A 25,117-nucleotide genomic window follows, 5' to 3' on the forward strand; every position below is an offset into this window, starting at 1 on the left:
TAGTCCCATTATCAGTATAAAGTTTGCATGTTTTTTCAATATGTGCATGGGTTGGCTCCAGGTTCTCACTAATCCAATCATCTCCACTCATCCAAGGGGACAGCACTTCTATAATTGATCATGCTCTGATCAGACTGCCTAAAGCCTAGTACAAACTACTAGTTGGGTTGAACGAAAAAACACTGACAGCTCAGATTGGAGCCGCTTTACTAACAACCCAATGTTAGTAAAATCATCTCCCCTGCTGTGCTATTGAGTTCTTACAGGGGGACGGCGCCTCCGCCAGAACACTCCAGTCAGCGCTCTCATCCATTGGCTAAGAGTGAAGACTTTTGTCATGAGCTTTTTAACTGCATCTTGTTAAAGTGGAGTTCCACCCAAAACCCAAAAGTGGCCCTCTGATATGCCACATTTAGCATGTCATTTTTTTTGGGGGGGGGGGGGTGGGTACCTAGTTTTGACAGGTACCCAGCTCCCACTTCCGCCTAGGCAACTTCTCCTCTCCCCCTCCCTCCCTGCAATCTTCTGGGACACGTCCCAGGTCCCAGAAGGTTTCTCGGCCATTCAGGACAGTGCAGCATGACTCGCACCTGACTATGAAGCCACAAGCTGTCACAGCCAGATGCTCACACTAGTGATGCCAGCGCAGAGGAGAGGCGGGGGAGAGAACCGAGGCTTTGGGTGGCCGCATCACTGGACCGTGGGACAGGTAAGTGTGTGTTTATTAAAAATCATCAGCTACACTTTCTGTAGCTGCTGACTTTTAATAAACTGAAAAATGAGTGGAACTTTAAATGGTGTGCAAGTATAGAATCAGGTGTGAGTTCACAGTTTTTGCCCTGATTGCCTTTATCTGTTTTTTTTCTACAGAAGGGCAGAGCCATCTTTGAGCAATAACCAGGATCAGCAGCTATTCTTTGGACTTGGAAGCTGTCTCTGAGATGACCCAATCATATAATCTTTCTTTCTTTCTTTCTTTCTTTCTTTCTTTCTTTCTTTTTCTTTCTTTCTTTCCTGTGTTCACAAACATCTGACCGACACCAGTCCTGCTGCCACCTCTTCCTTTGTGGTTTTATACAAAATTTCAATATTGCAGTATAGCTGGAGAAATGCTTTCTTCTGTCTGAAGAAGACTGGTGATCTAATCTCATTCTAAGCAAAGCCATTTGGCTGGAGCTCAATGATTGCTCTTCAATTATGAAAGCTACATTTTGTTTTTGGAAAATGATACTATTGATGTAAATCGTGACATCTTAGTAATGCACTTACACAGATTTACAGATTTAAATTTTATCTCCACATTTAAAGTCCCTTTAAATTAGGTCCTACAAATGTATCCATTAACCGCTTCCCGACCGCCTCACACAGATATACTGCGGCAGAAGGGCACAATGTACCTGTACGGTGCCCTTTAGGAGGTGGCTTGTGGGCGCGCGCGCCCGCCGGGAGCTCCGCGACCATGATCACGGGTCCCGCGGACCCGATGTCTGCATGGATACCCGCAATCGTCTCGCGGTGAGAAATAATGGGGAGATGCTAATGCAAACAAGCATCTCCCAGTTCTGCCTAGTGACACTGTCACTGATCAGCTCTCCCTGTAAACTGTCCCCCCCCACAGTTAGAATCACTCTATCAAAAAAAAAGAATAAAAAAAAAAAATGATCAATAAAAATGCCATAAAACTATCCCCTATTTTGTAGATGCTATAAATATGTAGAAAAATAGGCATCAGCCTAAACTGAGGAAAAAAAAAATCAAATATTTTTTTGGGGATATTTATTATAGCAAAAAAGTAAAAGATAATGCATTTATTCAAAATTGTTACTCTTTTTTTGTTTATAGCACAAAAAATAAAAATGCAGAGGTGATCAAATACCACCAAAAGAAAGCTCTATTTGTGGGAAAAAAAGGACGTCAATTTTGTTTGGGAGTCACATCGCACGACCGCGCAATTGTCAGTTAAAGCGACCCAGTGCCGAATCGCAAAAAGTGCTCTGGTCAGGAAGGGGGTAAATTCTTCCGGGGCTGAAGTTGTTAAAAGAGTTGGAGCTAATCTCCACATTTAAAGTGTTACTAAAGCCAGGACCCTGCATTCACTATAGCTGGTCTCCCACAGTACACAGAGCATGGAAATTCAATTATTTTAGTAAATATAAACAGCTAAATACCTTTTCTCAACAGCAGTATAAAGCAGTCTTGTGACTTCTATCAGTTCCTGGTGAAGCTTGTAGGAGGACTTTTCATAATGCACTGAGCTATCCTATGAGGCACACCACACTGAGCATGCGCAGCCTGACTCCAGAGGCTTTGTCTTATTTGGACTTTTCCAGGGGGGCAGTGCAGGGATGGGAGGATCTGTGCATACAAGATCAAGCAGCCTTTTTACACAATGCAGAGAATTAACCCCTTAGGTTACACAGTGAGTGTTACACGCATGCTTTATATATATGCTTTATATATACAGACTGATTGTACTATTGTGGGTTTTGGTAACACTTTAATGCCCCTTTACATAGTTTGTTTGGGTAAGCTGGTGAAAACAAATTATTTACTGCACCCACTGAGCACTCTGTATAAACTTTATGTAGCCCCAGCTACACACAGTATGAAACGCTGTATTCTGGCAGTGAGGGGGGACTTCCTGTCTCACTCTAGGAATAAATCAGAGTCAGGTTGAGACACTGCTCAATTCATCATGGGAAGCTTTGTATTCTATTATTTGTATTCTATGATTGGCTAAGATCATGTCATCTGTCCTCTGTGCCTCAGCCAATTAGAGGAAGCTTTGTATTAATTATTAGAATACAAAGTTTCCTATGAATGGCTGAGCGACGCTTAGCTCAACTCTACTTTTCTGAGAATGAGATGGAAAATCCCTTGCCGGAACGTTCTGTAAACAGCACCCCCAGCAAGTGAACCTTAGTACATTAAATAGTTTGTTTGTACCAGCTTGGCCCAAACAAACTATGGGACATTAAATGTGGAGATCATATTTAACTCTTTCCATGGATAAATTTGTAGAACCTAATTTTTTAATATAGTAACTATATTAGTGTAGCGCGGCTCCTGAAGAGCACGCGCTATGCATTTTTTCTAAAATTAAAGTTGCCTAAACTGCAGTTTGGTTTGGGTGTAATTATCTAAATTGGGCCTCAGCATCAGTCTGAGTGGACGGTGAGATGTTCAGCCTGGCCACAGGGGGCACTGTCTCTTCTGGCAAGCATGGAACTGTGGTCTGGTCAGGCGTTTAAGTTACTCTCTTTCGGAGCCAGCCCAGTGGGAGGGGCGCTCTTGTTGTGCTTCTGGGAAAGGTTACATAAGATGCGGATGTCACATGGTTCAAGGTTCCGGTCCAGTATGATGTGCTGATTACATGGTCCTGGTCCTCCTGACCAGCCCCCAGGAAGGCTATGGCCGGGGGTGCGGATCCAAATGACTTTAATGTCTTGGAACTGGCTACCCCAAGGCAAGGAAACTAAAGGAGGATTCTCAAGTGGTTGGGTGCCATCTCTGGTTCGGGAGAAACTAAGTGTACTTCGAGCATTCCAGGGGAGGATTCTTTAGAAGAACACCACGTATGGATTGGTTTTCTTAACAAGAGAATGGAAGGGCTGAAGTAACCGAGAGAATCCGGTCTTGTGGATATTGCCAAGCAGGCTGAAAGATCCAGGTATCCTACAAGTTTTTCAAGTTTAGTTTCCCTACATGTTATGCAACAATGTCTGTGGCAAAGACTTTGTTCCTGAGTAAGCACCAAGTTGGCTGCTAGGCCTTGTGAGAGAGGGACTGTCCGGCTTGAGTGATTATGCAGCTGCGAATGGGTATTCTCTGGATGAAGTCAAAGTAAGCAAGTTCTTTAACGTTTTTGGACTCTGACGCTAAGAGTACCTGAACTTCCTTTTCCAACCCTCTGATCCCAAGTTGAAAGACTGTTCAATTGTCTGAGTTTTGCAAATAAAATCCATTCAAGTGGATCTATTGTCAGTCTCAAGTTACTGGGCCATCTACCATGGGACATCCCCTAGACGTGCAACAAGGAGAACAGAGGGTAACGGCAAGCCCAAAAATAACCAGCAGCTCCTTCAGGGGTTAGTGCTACATTAGTATTTTGCCTCTATTCTGACTGGGAGAAATACAATAAGACCAAAATAAAATATATACTACTACTCGATATAACTACATTTTAGTATGTATGTAGTGCTTGAAAGTTCTAGTTTGTGTATTCAGCAAATAGGTTTGGCAACCCCAAAGTGTAGATATGAGCCCTCTCTCTTCTTCAACTTTATTAAGTCATATACACAGCTAATTATTGGCATGTTGAGAAATGATAATAATAAGGCACACACCCGTGGATAATATGTCACAGTTACAGTAAAATGTTCAAAGCTGTGTGTCTTTTTTCTGTAATTTGATGACCATGTTGCATTTTTAAATACATAACAGAACTTTAAGTAAACCTCTTCTTGGTTTGCTGCCAGAAAAGTTACCAAGTTCTCTTTGCTGCTTTTGAAGTTAGTAGGGGGTATGCAAGCTTGTGGTGCAAAGAAAAGATGATACTATAAGCGATTCCTTTTCATCCCTTTAACTTAATGAAAGATTAATAGCTTTGTTTTTTTGCTGGTTTAGTTAAAGTGAAAAGTAAGACAAAAACTATCCACTCCCACTGCTGATATGCAAACAATACCGTAATATTTCTTGTATTAGTTTTTAACAGATTAGTGGGACATATGATTTTATTTATTAGAACATGTAGTGTGTAAAGTTACGTATCCTTCAGCAACCAATAGGAATTTATACTTTACTGATCTGACCAGTAAACTGAAATCTGATTGGAAGTGAAGTTTCAGCTACGGCTGTATTAAAAAATTATGCTGTCCTAGGGAGACCTGGATGGTGGCCTATGTTAGTACAAGCTCAGCCCTTTCTGTTGCGCAATTTCTTCGGTCAAAACTACTGCTACAATACAAAAATGGATAAAACATGAACTCTGAATCGTTTGGCAACTGTATAACTGCATAGATTAACCGCTTAAGGACCGCCTCCTGCACATATACGTCAGCAGAATGGCACGGCTGGGCACAATCACGTACCTGTACGTGGCTCTTTAAGTGCCCACCCGTGGGTCGCGAGCGCGCCGCCGGCTTTTCAAAATTGTCGCTCTATTTTTGTTTATAGCGCAAAAAATAAAAACCGCAGAGATGATCAAATACCACTAAAAGAAAGCTCTGTTTGTGGGAAAAAAAGGACGCCAATTTTGTTTGGGAGCCACGTCGCACGACCATGCAATTGTCAGTTAAAGCGACGCAGTGCCGAATCGCAAAAATTGGTCCGGGGCTTAAGTGGTTAACAAACAAGAGAAACTATAGATGGTTTTATTTTTTTGAACTATAGTAAGCCTTCTGGCTGTTGCAAACATCCCCTGCACACATTTCCCCTGTAATTCTCTTGAATAAATTAGCCATGGATGTCCAGTGGTGGGCAGAAGAGGAAAGCAAACAGAGAAATATTTATCACTAATTGAAAAGTTGGAGGATGGTATTGCTCCTCATTCCCTACTGTACTAGGCAATGAACTATGGGTGCTCTTTATAAACAGGGCCCTGGCTCCTGTCCGAACAATTTTGGCTTAACATATAATAGAGAGATTTCCCTTTTTTGAGGTGGTTACAATCAACAATCTTTCCAACAAAGACTTAAACAGGTGTAAATACTTGAGAGAAAATGTAACCCATCCCAACTTAAAATGGGAGTTTTGTCTGCAGTTCAAAGTCAAATAAAACCAATAGTTGTATTCTTCTTTGCCAAAACAAGTACTATAGGCAACACTGGCAAACTATAAAACGGGACAGCATCTCCTGGCATGCGTTCTCCAGTGGCACAAACTAGTGCTCCGGCCCTGGGGAGTGGTGTTGCTAACAGGTTGTAACTGCCCATCTGTAATTTTTTTTTTAAATCCCCAGCATGGCACTCTGCTGTTTATGAAAATCTTTGACTTCCCATGTCACCCAGGCCCACCAGGACCACAGCAGTCAGATTTACTGACGCATTTCGAGGGGAGGTCCCCTGAACAGCAGAGATGCTGGGGGAGCTAGATCCAAGGATCTATTCCGTCTATCCCATACGATTAATGAATGGGATGTTAGCAGGGACACACACTCTGAGAGACATCTGTTTCCCATCGGAACCCAGGGGGCATACGACAAGTTGCGACCGGCAATAGTCTTTTCCAGTGAGACCCATAGTTTAGAGGATGCGTGAAATCTCCAATTGAGTTAGTGCCGCAAAGCTATCGCCTGATAATATTGGAGGATATTAGGCAGTCCAAGATCTCCATGTCTCTTGGACCTCTGCAGTATAGCCATAGCTACTCGTGGCTTCTGGTTTCTCCACACAAACTTGATAAAAAAGACTATGGAGCTCTATAAAAAAAATGTTTGGGTAGGCAGATAGGTACCATCTGCAGGAGAAACAATATGCGTGGGAGGATTGTCATTTTTATGATATTCGTGCGACCAACCCAAGTGGAGGTCATCTTATCCCAAGATTGTAAATCTAGGCAAAGCTTCTTTTAGTACCGTATATACTCGAGTATAAGCCGAGATTTTCAGCCTCTTTTTTGAGGCTGAAAGTGCCCCCCTCGGCTTATACTCGAGTCATCGCTGTCTGCCCGCTCGATCAGCGTGTCGAGCAGACAGACAGCGGCCATTCTATTCAAAAGCCGCGCCTCCGGCGCCGCCTTCGCCTGTGATAGGCGGAACACTGAATTTCCCAGCAGCCTGTGTTCCGCCTATCACGGACATCGTATCATCCTCGTACTACGGACGAGGATGATACGACGTCTGTGATAGGCGGAACACAGGCTGCTGGGAAATTCAGTGTTCCGCCTATCACAGGCGAAGGCGGCGGCGCAGCTTTTGAACTTTACAATGGCCGCCGACGAAGAGGGCACGGGACGGCACGGCACGGGACGGGACGGGACGGGGGCAAGGCAAGGCAAGGCAAGGCAAGGCAAGGCAAGGCAAGGCACGACACGGGACGGATGCAAGGCGGCAAGGCACGGGACGGAGGCAAGGAGGCAAGGCACGGGACGGAGGCTCGGGACAAAGGTAGGCTGGACACACACACACACACACACACACACACACACACACACACACACACACACACACACACACACACACACACACACACATGGATGGAGACACACACAGGGATGGATGGATGGATGGATGGAGACACACACACACAGGGATGGATGGAGACACACACACACAGGGATGGATGGATGGATGGATGGAGACACACACACACAGGGATGGATGGATGGATGGACACACACACACACAGGGATGGATGGACGGACACACAGGGATGGATGGACGGACACACAGGGATGGACGGACACACAGGGATGGACGGACACACAGGGATGGACGGACACACACACAGGGATGGACAGGCATGTCTCACCCTCGGCTTATACACGAGTCAATAAGTTTGCCAGTTTTTTTGGGGGTAAATTGGGGGCCTCGGCTTATATTCGGGTCGGCCTATACTCGAGTATATACGGTAATAGGGTATAGTTATGAGTAAATAGAGCTTTCAAGCTACTAGTAAGCTGGATTCCCAGATACCATATTGAAAAGCACGCCCAAGCAAAAGGGAAAGCTCCCTTGAGTCATGACTGGGGTGACCGTAATTGGCAAGATCTCCGATTTGGTGTAGTTGATATTAAAGTTAAAAACCTGGCTATAACCTGTTAGTTCCTCTATCAGGTTTGGCAGTGAGACTACAGGGTCTACCATGTGAAATATGACATCATCCACGTATGCAGAAAGTTTATGTTCTGAAGAACATACAGTAACCCCTCTGATGTTTTGATAAGCTTGTATGTTCCTGAGCAGAGGTTCGAAGACCAGAGCAAACAATAGGGGGGAGAGTGGACACCCATGTCTCTGGTGCTGTTCCGGATAGGGATTTCTGAAGATAAAAAGCCATGAGCCTGAGCAGGAGGAGACTCACAGAGTGCTGATATCCAGCATAACATCTGAAGCCCCAACCCCCAGACCCCAACCTAGCCAGTATTGCATTGAGAATCCCCAGTCCACGCGATCGAACACCTTCTCAGCATCTGTGGAGAGAATCAAATATGGGGGCAGATGGTCCTGTGTCTGGGCCCAATGAATGAGCTGTATAGCCCAAACAGAGTTATCTTGGGCCTCCCGGCTCTCTATAAAGCCTGTCTGGTCTGGATGGACTATTTTGGGGAGGAGATTTTTTAAGGCGATTGGAAAGGATTTTGGTAAATTGTTTCAAATCTGTATTCAATAAAGAGATTGGGCGGTAGCTCTGTGGGAGAGTAAGATCCTTCCCTTCTTTCAGGAGGACAGTGATGTGAGCCAGTGATGCCCCCTGAGGAAGATGCTTTGCAGAAGCTAAGGAAGAAGGAGCACATAGGTGCCTGTATTTTCTGGATTCATTTAAAATATTAGGCCTTTGTGAAGCCACCTGGCCCTTGGCTCTTCCCGTCAGGGAGTGACTTCACTGTAGCCAATGATATGGGAACCTCTATAGCTACCTGCTGTTTAAGAGTTATGGAGGAAACGAGAGGAATGGAGACCTGAGGAGGAGAGAAAGGCCTCTATCCTTGCTTGTTTCTGCGTTATGTCTGCTGGGGAGGCATTAGGGTCCAAATTATATAGGGCCGCGTTATGCTGTACCGGTTTACCTGTGGGGGAATGGAGTTTATGAACATGTGACATTACTCGCTGTTTCTGGAGAGCCCTGGCCAACATTCTGCTACACTTATTACCATGTTTATAGTATTTATGAGCTACATAGCAAAACCCTCGGCATATTCGCCGGTTTAAGAGTTTGAAAAAGAGCTTGTGTAGGTCTGTCAGGCAGCAGAACGCATCTGGATCTCCCGTTCGCTTGTGCAGCATCTCAGCTTTTTGTAGTGTCCCGAAAATACTTTGAAAGTCTGCCTGTCGTTCCTATTTCAACTTATTGCCCCATGCAAAAAGTTCTCCACATACTATAGCCTCATGGCCCTCCCAAAGTATACCATGACTGACCTCCCCAGTATAATGCTCTGTAAAGTAGTGAGACAATGGGGGTTATTTACGAAAAGAAAATCCACTTTTCCCAATGTTTCTTCTACACCTGATGCTACTCTAGGATCATCTAAGAGGTTCTCGTTCAGTCTCTATGCCCAGGATCTAGATGCCATATGGGGTAGGTCGAGTGTTATGGTCACAGGGGCATGGTCGGAGATGGTAATCTGGTCAAAAGTGGAGTCAGCCAATAACTCTAAGCTACTCTGATTCACTAATAGCAAATCAATTCTAGTATATACCCCATAAACTGTAGAATAATAGCTATAGTATTTCTCTGAGGCATGCATTACCCTCCAGCAGTGAACTAAGGTGTGTTTCTGTAGGGACTTGTGGAGCGACTCACCGAGGTATCTACCGTTGGGTCTGGGCTGACATTAAAGTCCCCTCCCAAGACTAATCATCCCTCTCGAAAGTCTGCCAGTCTGCCAGACTGTCAAGGACCATATATGAACGAAAGCAGTAGCTGTATCGCCTTTTGGGGTCAATGTAAGCGGCCGTGGGTTGAAACGGACAATTCCTGTGAATGGCAATAGCCGTCCCTTGGATTTTGGTTTTGGGGAGTTGCTCAGATACCATAGGAAAAAAAATGTGATTGGGGAGTTTTGGTGTAGAAGCATTGGTAAAGTGGGTCTCCTGCAAGAAAAGGACCTGCGCCCCAGGCACTTGAGCGCTTGCCATAACTTGTTGCATTTGTTGGAAGAGCATAAGCCACGTGTATTGTATGACACTACCTTAATCGTCATGCATATAAAGTGAGAAAAAACCACGCTACCCACAAACAACAAATAAATAATAGCTGCCAGCACCGCAGACTTACTGCAACAAACAAAATGGTGAAATAAAAAGGTGCAGCGCTTAGATTATATATATAACAATATCTATATAATCTTTTACCAGTGTAAAAAATATATAATAAAATACAATCAACTTTAATAGTGATAAAAAACTCTGCATAAATTAACACTATTAATGATTATATGTTTTAGACAACACTATATCCAAATATACAAAAAAAATGTTTTTATATACGCATATCCACCAAAGTGAACGTGTTAAGAGTCCATAAGTGAAACAATATGGTGACAAAGTGCAATATCTTGAGAAGTTATAGTGACTACCTTAATCGTCGCCATGAAGGAATAGGTATGGGGAGTCCAGGCGAAACCCATCAGAGTGTTGAACCAGGTGTGAGCAGCCATGTATCTGGAGTGGAAATTCAGAGTAAATAAAAGAAAAGAAAAAGGAAAGAAAAGGCATTAACTACATTACAACAAAATAAACGCACAATAATCCACAGAAAAGGCTGTCAGGAACCAGGGTCAGTCCCTGGAAGGCCACACTTAACTGCATGCCTGACCCAGGAAGGCCCACCAAATGTGGAGAGCCACTAGAGTAAAAATGTATGAAAAAGGAACTGCTGGTAGATGCCATGGCCCTTTAGGCCATAGTGAGAGCTTAATTGGCCACTGAATTATCCTGTAATGGATGCAATGCCATGTAGGGTCCAGAAGACTACATGGCAAATGTTCTTTCTAGGTCATGCTGTGCTTCAGATGTCACTGTCCTGGGTTCCAGAAGAAGTATTGGCTGAAGAAGAATGTGTGCGCCCTCAAGAGCGTCTTTTAGGTCGAGCAGGGAGCCAAGGGTTTGGTGCCAATGGAGGTTGCATCTCCGCATGGTGATCTGTAAAGTTCACCAGATCCAGTCACAGTTGAAAGAGGAAGTAGGAAAGATCATCTTTAGTACACAAAGTAGCAGACTTTCCGTCTCTTCCAGCTTGTAGATTGAAATGGAACCCCCAGCGATATGTAATGCCTACTGCTTGCATTGCTTCCAGGAGGGGATGGAGAGCCCTGTTTAGCATCAGTGTGTGGTGTGACAGGCCTTGGTAAAAAAAACAAGCATGCACCATCAAAATCAAAGAAGGGGCGCTTGCGCTTGTGTTGCATGATCTGCCACTTAACTGTGAACTTATGCAGCTTGCATATAAAGTCTCTTGGGTTTAAGGCATCTTGTAAGGGCGGTCTGAGCGCCCTATGAGTTCCATCAATTTCTACCAATTCATTGGAGGAGAGCTCCATAATCTCCCTGAAGATGCCCTGTAGAGTTGGGAGAATGTCTTTGGCTGCTATTGCCTCGGGCAACCCACGGATGCGGATATTAGAACGGTGGCGGCTAAGGTTCTCGTAATCATCTAGTTGCCATATGAGAGCCTCAATTCTCTGGTCCTGAGCATAGCAGGCAGGGGCAGGTTGGGCCGGGGGGACAGGGATGCAATTTCCCCCCTGGGCTGCTCAGATTCCCCGTAAAAAGGCTGATGTGCTGCCAGCTGGAAACTGAGCATGTGCAGTTCGCAGTTAGCCGAGTATTACTACTTGGGTGACTCTGGATGGAGGCTGACAGAGCTGGATAACACCCAGAAGTATGCAGGAACGTTTGTGCTGTTTCCATTCCATTCAGAGCACAGCCGAATGGAAGAGGGTGGATTTGCTCTTCCTCTTCCAGCCCCCTCTCTCACTGTGCCCACCCACACTCTGGGCAGTCTGTGTGCTGCGTCTGTGAATAGGATGTGTGGGCGGGAACGTTTAAACTGAGATCAGATGGTGTTCTGTATAGGCCACTCTGGAAGCTGATGACCGAGCCAGTGAACCTCCTTCTGGGTCCTTCCTTCCAAGTGAGTGAGCGGTTACCGGCCTCTCCCCCCTCTCTCCCTTCCTGCTCCCTCAAATTTCTCTCCCCCCTCTCAGCATCTTGTACAGTACCTGGTCCTATGTACTATAATGTGGGCTCACATTGGTGTGCTGCAGTTTAGCTGCAGTGTTGGTAATCTCACTGTTTTCCTGCATGTTACCCAAAGGCTTGTACACACTTGCAGCAGGCACTGCCACTCCACTTAAAAGTGATCCATGCTCAGGTCACTTTTGCTCATGCTCAGCGGCTCCAACCAGAGCTGTCAGTTTTTTTTTTTTTGTTCAACTCGCTGGGCTGCGTGAAAAAATAAATAATGGTGTGGACCGGGCTTTACTATGTTGATAAAGGAATCAAGCAATTTTCTTGAGGAGTGGTTTCTCTGTGCAGACAATTCGAAGCAGTGTCTTTCTCTGTCAGTCCCATCAATTGCAGCCACCATGCCCATCAAATGCAACCACTGTGCCCATCATATACAACCACTGTGCCCATCAAATGCAGCCACTGTGCCCATCAAATGCAGCCTCACTGTGCCCATCAAATGCAGCCTCACTGTGCCCATCAAATGCAGCCTTACTGTGCCATCAAATGCATTGCAGCCACTCTGCCCATCCAATGCAGCCACTGTGCCATCCATTGCCACCACTGTACCCATCCATTGCAGCCACTGTGCCCATAAAATGCAGCTACTGTGCCCATCCAATGCAGCTACTGTGCCCATCCCTGAATATGAGATGGCTGCGGTGGTCATGGATAGATTCATGCTGCGCATGAATCTATCCATTAAGTGTAGCAGCGGCTCCAGAAGAGCACGTGCTATGCAATTTTTCTAAAATTAAAGTTCCCTAAACTGCAGTTTGGTTTGGGTACAGTTATCTAAATTGGGCCTCGGCATCAGTCTGACTGGACTGTGAGATGTTCAGCCTGGCCACAGGGGGCACTGTCTCTTCTGGCAGGCATGGAACTATGGTCTGGTCAGGTGCTTAAGTTACTCTCTCGGAGCCCGTCCAGGGGGAGTGGCGCTCTCGCTGTGCTTCTGGGAGAGGGTACTTAAGATGTGGATGTCACGTGGTTTGGGGTTCCGGTCCAGTATGATGTGCTGACTACATGGTCCTGGTCCTCCTGACCAGCCCTCAGGAATCTAGAGTGGTGGAAACAGTAGCCGAGCATGTGTGCAGGGACTACTGTGGTGGAATATGCTTGCAGGTGTGTACAAGGTGGGAACAGATGTGCATGGGAGTACAGTGGTGAAACATGTGCAGTGGGTTTCATTGGTGGAACAGATGTGGGGGGGCGGGGTACCATGGTGGAACAGGTGTGCTGGGTAGTACAGTGGAGAACCATGTATTCAGGATGGTACATTGGTGGAATAGGTGTGCAGGAGGTAAAGTGACCAAATATGTGTTCAGGAAGGTTAATTGATGGAGTAGATGTGCATGGGGGATACAGCAGTGGAACAAGTTTTTAGGGGGGGGGGGGGGTGACGAAACATGTGTGCAGGTAGGTTACACTGGTAAGATATGTGTATAGTGGGGTATAGTCAAGGAACAGGTGTGCAGGGGGGTAAAGTGATTAAACATGTGCAGGCGGTACAGTAATTAAATATGTGTGTGAGGATGTACAGTGGCAGAACATGTATGCTGACAGTGTAGTCGTAGTGGAACACATGTGCAGGGGGTACAGTGGTAGTGAACAGGTGTGCAGGTGCAGTGCAATGATATTAGGACAGGTGAACAGAAAGTGTAGTTAGGGGAAACAGGTGTGTAGGGGTAGAGGGTATGCATTGTAAAATAGGTATGTAGAGTACATTGGTAAAATAGGTATGTAGGGGTGCAGTGGTGAAACAGCAGGCCTAAGGGGGCTACAGTAGTGGTACAGGTGTTTAGGAGTGCAGCAGTAGGAGAAATTTGAGGGAAGCTGCAGAGGCTTTGAGAGGAAATATCTGGTTGCCATGGGCATCACCCCACTCCAGGCTGTCCAGTACAAAGTTGACCCATGGTTCAGCAAGCTCCCTGTTTTCAGTCAGGGGCTATGGACATTAGTTTGTGGAAGAAGATCACACATACACACTTTCTCCTCTTGTTTAGACCATGAGGCAAGTATTTTAAACCCCATTGTTTCTAAGGGTCTGATTTCATAGGGGCAAATCTGGTGTTTGAAGGTGCATGCATTGGGGTTGATCTGAGGTGTGAAGGTCGAGGAACTGGAGTTTATCCGAGGTCTGAAGAAGCAGAGATTGTAGTTGATCAGAGCAGGTCCGTCTTTAATATTGACTGGACTCTGGGCAAGCATTTTCTTGGGCCCCCTCTTTCATGAAATTTCACTCTCCACATGCTTTGAGACATACAATAAATAGCAGCTAGACTCAAAATCAGTTTACTGAATGAGATCAGGCCGCGATTGCGATTGGTTCCAAGAGGTTACAGTGTATCATTACCGCTCACTGACTGACTGCTAGAGGTTACAACACACATTATGGCCATTATGGCTCATTATGGCATTATTTTCTAGAGGTTACAGCACATGACTTCTGCTTGTTGATTGGATGCTAGAGATTACTGTACATCAATATCACTCACCAATTGGTTGTTAGAGGTTACTGCACATCATTACTGCTCCCTGATTGTTTTCTAAAGGTTACAGCACATCATATCCTTACTGCCTGCCTGCGTATTCACATGCACCAAAATTTAGGGTGCTGTGGCACCATGTTATTTTGAAGACAGGTTCCACCTCCAATTTTCTTACTTTTGCAGAACAGGCTGATGTTAGGCTTAGTGACCACAGTTGTAGACAGGACTTTCAAGTATGCCCCTTTCCCTCCCCAGTGGGCAGCATTCAACAGAAGTGATGGTGAATGTGACTTCAGAAAGACATGATATACATATGAATGCTGCCTCTATTTACATATCAATGCCGCAGTCCACGACTATTTACATATTATTACCACCACTATTTACATGTCAATGCAGGTTATTTACATGTAAACACAGGGTCTGCAGGTGAGTCATCTGAACATGGCAATAGGTCAGAGCTGGGCAGCAGCAACAGAAGTTTACACTGGGATATCAGGACACAGCACGGGACTAAAACTTCAAGGGATAAAGGAATTTAAACTGGGATAGTTGGCAAGTATGAAGCAGCTACTTTGGGCCCCACTACAATGATGGGGCCCAGGGCAGCTGCCCCTTTTGCCCTGCCTTAAAAACGGTCCTGGATCAGAGGTGTGAGAGTGCAGCAATTGGGGACTGATCTGAGGTGTGAATGTGCAGAAAATCAGGCTGATAAGGTCCAGGGAATCTAAGGGGCAGGAATTGGGTCTGATCTAAAGTCTGAAGGTGCAGGCAATGGGGCTGATCTGAGGTCCAAATATACTGTATATACACTATATTGCATAGCTCTCAACTGTCCCTGATTTCGAGGAACTGTTCCTGATTTGGAACAAAGTCCACCTGTCCCTCTTTCCTCTTCATTTGTCCCTCATTTTGGTCTGGTTTATATAGTTCTATATAAAATGCACTACTTATCTATCAAAAAGTGTGTTTCCCAGTGCTAAACCTTTCATTCAATGTCTAAATTGCTGCATCTGTAACTCCAAAAGATGATATAAAGGAATAGTAGTGGTAAAAAGCACTTGTAAGTTTAACCTATCTTTAGTTTTTTGTACAGTTCTCCTTTAAGGGGGGGGGGGGGGCAGGGGGTGTTTCTTATGGCTACATACTTTTGCTGATATGTGTCCCTCATTCCCAACTAAAAAAGTTGGGAGGTATGTATTTTGTTTCACAAAATATTTATTAGGTTTTTCCAAAATATTACAAACGAGTCAAGAACTGAAAGCAATAGTAAAATATAACAATACAAATGAAAAATCAGAGTTATGCCGCATACACACGACTGGACTTTTTGAAAGACTGTCGGACCTAGTCCCTTGAAAAGTCCGGTCGTGTGTACACGGCATAAGGCTTGCATTGTATAAAACACCGTACACGAGCCAAGAATATCAGTTAGGATGAAATATGCAGAACAGTGATTTAGCTTAGACGAAATACATGTATAGGTCTAGTGCAATGAACCATCCATAAAAAGTAAATATACATATTTTGTGTGTGCCCCAGTTAATATGATAACGAATTAATTGAAGTCGTCATTATCAGTGAAACTATAAGTGCAAGAATTGAAAATTTTACTATGTGACTACGATGCTTGTAAAAATGGCACTTAATGTGGAAAGGGTTGCTGACCCCTGCTATAAAACTTTCTAATGTTTTTTTAAAGTGTATGTTCACATAATAAAGAGATGCTTAACCTCAAGAGGAGGTACTTTTCAAGCAAAGTTTTCTAGTCAGATCTTTTCTGTAAAAGAAACATAGACAAGTGATGACAGAAAAAGACCAAGCGGTCTACTGAGTCTGACATTTTAAAAATCTTTTTTTTTTTTTTTTACCTTTGATCAAGTATAGATCTATGTTTTTTCAATAATTTTTAAATGGAATTACTGTTGACTGACTCACTACTTCTGCTGGAAGTCTGTCCCAACCATCAACTACTTTTTTGATAAAATAATACTTTTTATGATTAGCTTTACACTTTATCACTAATATCATAATGTGCTGGTATGCAGCGCATACTAGCACATTGTTAAACCTTAAAACAAAGCTCAAGATCTCAGAGCTTCAGGCGCTCCCATCTTCACCCGTCTTACTTTCTGGTTTGTTTGGACTCCAGTTCTGTGACTGGCCAGAACCGGGGTGACTTCACTCCTGCGCATGCCTGCGAGAGCCACCGCCCACAGCACAAGGCTCTGAAGGAACGACACGGGTGGCCATTCCTTCAGAGCACATGGGCCAGTGATGTTACTGGCTGCATGTACAGTAAATATCTCAAGATATTTACACTGCCTATGGGTAAGCCTTATTAACCTCCCTGGCAGTATTCCTGAGTCTGGCTCTGGGTGAGATTTAATTAGCATAAGTGGTATTCCTGAGCCAGGCTCGGGATTGCATCGCTAGATCCATGTAGGGGTTACTTACCTTGTCCCCTGGATCCACTGATGTCTCCCCGCTGTGATCAGCGAGCCGCCGTGTCTCGCTCGATCTGTGACAGCAAAGAGCTCCGCTCCCTGCGAGCGTTGCGATGCACGGGGACGGAGTTCGGCACCAAATTCAAAAAGTAAAAAACACTGCATAGATACAGTATACTGTAATCTTACAGATTACAGTACTGTATCAAATAATTACACATCCCCTTTGTACCTAGTGGTTTGTCCAGTGTCCTGAATGCAGTTTTATATTATATATACTGTTCTTTATGCCAGGAAACTGGAGATTGTCCATAGCAACCAAAAAATTTCAGTTTAGATCAAAACTAGAAAACAGCGATAATAAATTAGAATCACTTGCAGAATTGAGCGATAGTAATTTGTGGGGAAATTCGTCATCAAACACTAAAAGTAATGACAACGAAACAATTCTGCAACTCAGCATATTTCAGTGTTTTTGAGTTGATTACATTATTGAATATTTTTTATTATTATTATTTTATTATTTGTTATAATTATTTATAGTTATTATATATACATATATATATATATATATATATATATATATATATTGAAATGGATATTTTATAGATAGGCAACTCCTATCATATTAATTAGTGGCTCCAAATTAATAATAACTACTGCAGTAGGGAACAGACACAAAAGATACGCTCAGCATCTTCCCAAATAACTGTTCTCCTTTGTTATGACGCATTTGAAGGGTTTTATACACATGATTACGTAGGTATCACATTAATATTACAATTGTACGTTTATGGTAACAAAGGGTGTTACATAGGCAGGTTAATTCTAATCAAGACTCGAAAGAATGCAAAACATGTACTGAAAACATTATTAGTGCCGTGTGCACAGTGAGGGCCATGTGCAATACATATAAAATAGAATACAGTCTCCTCTCTTTTGATCAATATTTTGATCACTAACCATACCTGCTATCACCTTTAATCTGGAACCTGCACACGCTTAGGTGGAGGTAGTCCTGGCCAAAGAGGCAAAAACTCCATTGTGGAGAAAATAATAGCTGAGCAGCTTTTTCATTACAAAATGACTTTTCATTGTGAAAAACAAATGATTGATAAGACATATTTACAGAGTACTGGCTGTACAATCCTGTAGCCAGAATGGCCTTCTAGCTTAATTATTGGTAAGCTGACTTATCAGCACATGTAAACACAGGCAATTCTACATAAAATGAAAGAGGTACAAAAGACAAATATGACTTCAACATGGCTAAACTATATATCCCTTACAATTAAAGTAATTGAATCAAAAAGTACCCTAGACTGTGATAGCAAGAGTGAAACAAATCAAACACAGAGATTTCTTTAATTTAGTCATTTTTGCAGTGTCTGGTGTGGATCCAGGTGACTTTTCCTTCAAGTTTTGCAAAACTGTACATGAAATAGATGCTGTATTAAGTCTCCAAACATTTCCTTATATATAAATGTCTCTTAACAATCCACAAGTCACCTGGCTTTAGTTTTAGATCCTTCCAAACTTTTAGGATCTGGAATTGGGGAGAAAACACATAAATGAGTTTGTCAAAAACCTTAAAAGATCAGCAACATTCTCTCTGAGATCCGAATGGAGGACTTCAGCTACTGAGACAAAATATAAGCAAGTGAGCAACACACTCCCAAACCAAATCCCATAGGGAGAGAGTCCAACATCCCATTAGGGGCTTGATAAAATATAAGAAAACATTCAGGCAAAAGTTTTCTAGTTTCTTAAGCTGGCCATACACCTATAGATTATCTGCAGATTTTTTGTGGTTATACGGAAAAAGTGCAACAGATTTCTCCATGTTCGCTAAACTGTGTGGGTGGATTAATCTCCCACTTTTTCCATCTAACCATAGAAAATCTGCAGATAATCTATAGGTGTATGGCCAGCTTTACTCTACTTTGTCTGCTACATTGTAGACAATAGGGGGTGTAAAAATAAAACCTCAAAACTTCTAGTAAGGACTCTCCTATAAAAAATGATTTCCTCTGTTACTCACTGTAGATTCTGCACTGTATACTTATAAACTACTTCTGATAACACTTTTTTACTGGCCTTTGCAGTAGCGTTTGCCACTGGGCATCCAGAAAACATGCCCATACAAACAAAATACATACTCGTAAGATCCTGACTTGGGCATCTGGAAGGGATGTTCAGCTTTTGTTAACACCTTTGGTAACAGGTAAAACAAGAAGTGGTATGTTATAAAAACAACTGTGGTGAACCTGGCTGTATCGCTTGTGACTGATGAGCGGTCCATGTGTCAAGCTGGAGAGAAAAGAGTGGCTGGCAGACATAAATGATCACCTTTTCCAAAGTCTTGTTTTGTAAGAAGTTGCCATCTGTGGACCACTTGTGCTTCTCGTTCTGGGGTCCTTAACGTTTAATTATTAATCCCAGCTATACTGGGCCAGAACCAGGGTAGAATCTGTGAGTTGCACAGACCCAGCAAGTGTCCGGGGCTGTAAATGCAGCATCCTTAGTCGCCTGGTCTGCTTCCATATGCAAGTTTTAATGTTAGCATGGCTACCTCAGCAAGAATCTGAAAGGCTGAAAATAGCTGATCAAATTAACTTAGCGTGCTTGATTGTTTTACCTGCTGAAGTAAAAACAAACTTCTGGCCCTTCAAATGGAACCAAAAGCTCTCTATATCTCGACTATCTATATAAATATATACTCTTTTTATAGCTCACAGGCTTTGCTTAACCTCCCTGGTGGTATGATTAGTTGGATTTTGCATGGAAATTTGGCGTTTTATATTGTAGTCCTGTAATTCTTAGGAATAACTCTCTTAAATCTGTTCAAACCAGAGTCTAGCAGACATCCCGGGTATGATAAAATTTATAATATAATGAAATAATAATAAAAATTATTCAATAATGTAATCAAATCCAAAAACACTGAAATTTGCTAATTTGCAGAATTGTCGCTGTCATTAGATTTAGTGTTTGATGACGAATTTCCCCACAAATCGCTATGCCTCAATTCTGCAAGTGATTATAATTTATTATCACTGTTTTCTAGTTGGTCTAAAATCACTTTTGACATAAAGGGACACTTTTTGGTTGCTATGGACAATCTCCAAATTCCAGGCAGAAAAAACAGTATTTATAATATAAGTGCAGGGCACTGTACAGACCACTAGGGACAAAGGGGGTGTGTAATTTTTTTATACAGTACTGTAAATCTGTAAGATTACAGTACTCTGTGTGTTTTGTGTGTTTTTACTTTTTTGAATTTGGTGCTGATCTCCGATCCCGTGCGCCGTAACGTCGCAGGGAATGGAGCTCGGCGGCATTCGGGCACTGTGTGAATCGAGCGGAGGACAGCTCGATCACAAAGCGCGGATGACATCACTGGATCCAGGGGACAAGGTAAGTAACTTCTCCCTGTGTCCTCCCTGTATCCAGCGATGCGATCCCGAGTCTGGCTCTGGGTTACTGCTTATGGTACTGAAATCCCAGCCCGCGCCAGACTCGGGATTACCACTAGGGAGGTTAAACATGGAGCTCTGCTTCTTGAGCTGGGGAAAAAGGATCCAATGACTCTGAATACAAATTATCCTTCTGGGTAATAAACTGCATTCTCAGTATAAAACTGGGAATAACACTACAAAAAATGAAATACTCGGGTCTTCAGGGAGTGTGTGCTGCATTAGGCTCATAGCAGCTGATTCCTACGTCATCAGTTTAACACATGGGGTTTTTCTTTGTCTCCAGCCTCCTCCAATAGAGGCAATAAGGTGGCTGGATTCAAATGTATGCATTTTTCATTGCTAGATTTGTACATAAACAAACAAAAAAAACTCATATTTTGAACCTTTCATTAGACAAACATTTAGTTAGCTATATGTTTGCTGTGCAGAATGTCGGACCATTAAATATGAAATATTTGACTAAAATAATGTCTGTAACTTTGTCTAATGGCACCTTTGCATAAAAGCTACAGCTCTTATATATCGGGGTGAACCCTTCATTGCTGGGTCCAGTTTGCATAAATATAACAATGGCTTGTTTTCCATCATACTGTTTGTGTAAGATCTCCAGTTTCATGTTTACAAAAAGACAACTTTTTCCTGGCAATATTATAATAAATGATAAGAATACCCTGCAGTCATGCAGAGATGCCTATAAATCCAAAATATTCTTATACTTATACCCACTGCACTTACAAGGAAAGGGGGCGCATCATTTCCCAATCCACACATTCTGCTTTGGATTTCAAAAATAAAAATACATAAAAACAAAAGGACCAACAATATGTATGATGGACCAGAAAGCACTCGGCCATCAAAAACTATAAACCATCTGGCTGCAGACAGCATCTATCCTAACAGGGTGTGTGGACATGATGTGATTGGTCTGTTATACTTAAATTTCATTTATTATTACTCTCACATCATGGACCGCACATCAAGTTATTATCAAACTTTAAGATTTAATTTCTGTAGAAAAACGTTTTATGTATCCCATCCATCTTGGCTTTGTTAAACATTATGGCAGCTGTATTCAAATTAACAACCTCATCTTAATCTTTTTTTTTCTTTCCACTCAATAAATGTAAAATTACAAAATTATCTTAATCTAAACTAATCCCATGTTTACCAATTTCCCCATTAACCTGGTATCATTTCCAACCAAAGGTTGTCTAAACCAGTTTCAATATATCTATATTTATTAATAAAATTGTTAAACTCATATTAGAAATGAATACTCATATGATAATTTCAATATCACACACTAATATATATGCACAGATAAATGTCCTTAAAGGGGGACATAATACTTAATTTTACTCAATTTCTCTCTTTTTTTTTTAATGCACTATCAAAGGATATTCAATTTGTGTAAGACACGGTTAAATGTAACCTTCATTTTATAATGTTTGGAAAACAGATTAAAAAATAATTGTGATCACATTGTTTATCATTAGATTCGTTAACCCGACACATTTTGTTATAAATGTTTTGTCTAAAAAACTGAAATTGGCGTGGTGTCCTTCCAGCTTATCACCAACCTTTCATCCCAGCTACATTCTTTCATGAGAGCACAAAGGAGGGGGTCACATCTGCGTACATGACACACACAAGCGATAGAACTAAAGGTTCCAGCATTCACACACATACACCAATATCTTTCTAAAATCGCTTACATTTTTCCCATTTGTACACAACACATGCATATCATTCCCCCACCTTCTTTTAACGCTTCTAATATTTCCTTGCTTAAACTTCTGCTTTCCTTATTTTGTTCTGATATCCTTTGCATCCAATGTATTGTAATACCATACTTCACATACTGTACCTTCTATGATCAGACGGGCAGCCATAGTGCTCATCCCATCTTCCCTCTCTGACAACATATAAAGCATTCTGTTTTAACTCTCATTACTGTTTCTTGACTTTACTAGTTGTAGTGCCTGACCCCAAATTCATCCCACAACTTAAACTGGTGTTGCCACCAAAAAATAAAATAAAAAATTTCTTAAAATTCATTAAAAAAAATAAATAAAAATAATTGGAAAAAATAATAATTTTACTAACCTTTAAATGTCTGTTGCTAGGGGGTCCCTTGTAGTCTGCCTCCTTCATTGCCCGGGCTGGTGACATCACTTCCCCTCCGTGTCGCACAGTCATCTGGGACCTGTCACGTGTCCCAGATGACTGTGCGGCGTATCACGGTGCGGGGTGCCGCTCGAGCATGCTCAGTGGGTGCCTGGCTGTGGAGCCACAGCTGGGTGCCCATAGTAAGAATGCCGGCGTCACGAGCAGAGTGGGGAACGAGGGGGTCTTCGTTCCCCGCATCGCTGGACCCTGGGACAGGTAAGTGTCCGATTATTAAAAGTCAGCAGCTGCAGTATTTGTAGCTGCTGACATTTAAATTTTTTTTAGGGGGCACCCCACTTTAACATCGAAATGTCCCTTTCTGTCTAGTGTTAATGGTCATCCTTGATCCACCCTGCTCACATACATAGCTGTTTCTCTAGCTGTATACTCTGCATGATTCTTAGTCCCTGTGGACTTTGGTGGTAACCCAGTTACCCATTGTGGATCCCATGTCCACTTTAACCATTAATTTAGGGCCTCAGTATAGGCAGAACCACACCTTTGGTTCATATATAGCGCTCCTCTTGCGCTGGGCATTTTTGGGGGTCTCTTACCCTTCATTCCCTTACTTAATTTAAAGCCCATAATGACTGGCCAGTCTTCTCTATGTGTGCCTATACCCTCTTGCTTCTAAACAACTTTATCTAGCAGATGTACTACATATACCTGTGAACAGCACTAGTCTTCCCTTTTTTATCTATAACACTCCAATGGACAGTAAACAGTGACAACATAACATATAACCACCAATCAATACAGTTCGATTAAGGGGAGTAAAATAGGTACCCTGTGTCCCGAAAATGCCTTACCGATCAAGGAAGTCTGATAACTTAAATGTAAGCAAAAGGCTTACCTCAGCCGGCTGATTATCAGAAATTCCCGGATCGTCTCAAGCTCCTCGTTTCAGATACTCAGGGTCACCTGGAAACCCCTCCTGGCTGGCTCACCACCTGAAATGGATATTTTATAGATAGGCAACTCCTATCCTCATATTGATTAGTGGTTCCAAATTAATAATAACGACTGCAGCAGGGAACAGACAAAAAAGATACGCTCAGCATCTTTCCAAATAACTGTTCTCCTTTATTATGACGCATTTGAAGGGTTTTATACACATGATTACATAGGTATCACATTAATATTACAATTGTACGTTTATGGTAACAAAGGGCGCTACATAGGCAGGCTAATTCTAATCAGGACTCGAAAGGCCATGTGCAATACATATAAAATAGAATACAATTATATACAGAACTTACATATTTCCATTACATATATATAAATATATATATATATATATATATATATATATATATATATATATATACTATCATACCCGGGATGTCTATTAGACTCTTGTTTGGGTGGATTTAAGTGAATTATTTCTAAGACCACTTTCAGCACCTAAAATCTGAAATAAGGGAAGTTAAAGGCTTACTTATAGGTAAAAGTTAGTGATGGAAGTTTACTTCAACTTTAATGTATTTTTAAAGGGGGTTTATTCATATATCTCCTCCTCAAGACTGTACATATTAAGTTCCTGAAGTCTCTTCCGATATGCTTTTTTTCCTCAGACCTTTCACCATTTTTGTTGGTCATCTCTGGACTATACGATATCTATATCTTTTTGTAAGTGAGTTCTTCCAAACTGGACACAGGGGGGGTTATTTACTAAAACTGGAGAGTGCAAAATCTGGTGCAGCTCTGCATGTGAAACAATCAGCTTCCAGGTTTTATTGCCAAAGCTTAACTAAACAAGCTGAAGTTAGAAGCCGATTGGGTTCTATACACAGCTGCACCAGATTCTTAATGCACAATCTTTAGTAAATTGCCCCTAGTAATCTAAATATGGTCTAATTAAATATCTATGTAGGGAAATGGGACTTCTTCCTAATGTGAAGTTCTCCTGTAGAAGAGTAATCATTCCAGATGATGCATAGCTCCCAACTGTCCCTGATTTTGAGGGACTGTCCCTGATTTGGAGCAATGTCCCTCTGTCCCTTGTTCCTCCTCATTTGTCCCTCATTTTGGTCTGATCTATATAGTTGTATATAAAATGCACTTTTTATCTTTCAAAGAGTGTTTCCCAGTGCTAACCCTCTTATAAAAATTATAAATGGCTGCATTTCAGGCGCTTCCATCTTCACCCGTCTTTCTACTTTCTGGTTTGTTTGGACTCCAGTTCTGTGACTGGCCAGAGCCGGGTGACTTCACTCCTGCGCATGCGTGCGAGAGCCACCACCCACAGCACAGGGCTCTGAGGGAACGACACGGGTGGCCATTCCTTCAGAGCACATGGGCCAGTGATGTCACTGGCTTCATGTACAGTAAATATCTCAAGATATTTACACTACCTATGGGTAAGCCTTATTAAAGCGGGATTCCACTGTCTTGATCGTTTTTTTTTTTTTGCATACTGACAATCATTATTATAATTAAATCTAACACTTACTTTTTCGTTTTTTCCATCCAGCAGCATGCTGTTTTGTCATTAAAAAAGATTTTATAAAACCGTCTCCTGACGGTTGTCATTTTGCCTGTGGGCATGTGAAGCCCACAGGCATCCTCTTCCGGGAGAGTGCGCTGATAAAAGACCAGCATGCACCACCCGTTCGATTAGATCTCGCGCATGCGCAGTCAGCG

The sequence above is a fragment of the Lithobates pipiens genome, unplaced genomic scaffold, assembly GCF_037356315.1.
Source record: "Lithobates pipiens isolate NorthernLeopardFrog02 unplaced genomic scaffold, aLitPip1_a1.2 Scaffold_3, whole genome shotgun sequence".
Taxonomy (NCBI): Eukaryota; Metazoa; Chordata; class Amphibia; order Anura; family Ranidae; genus Lithobates; species Lithobates pipiens.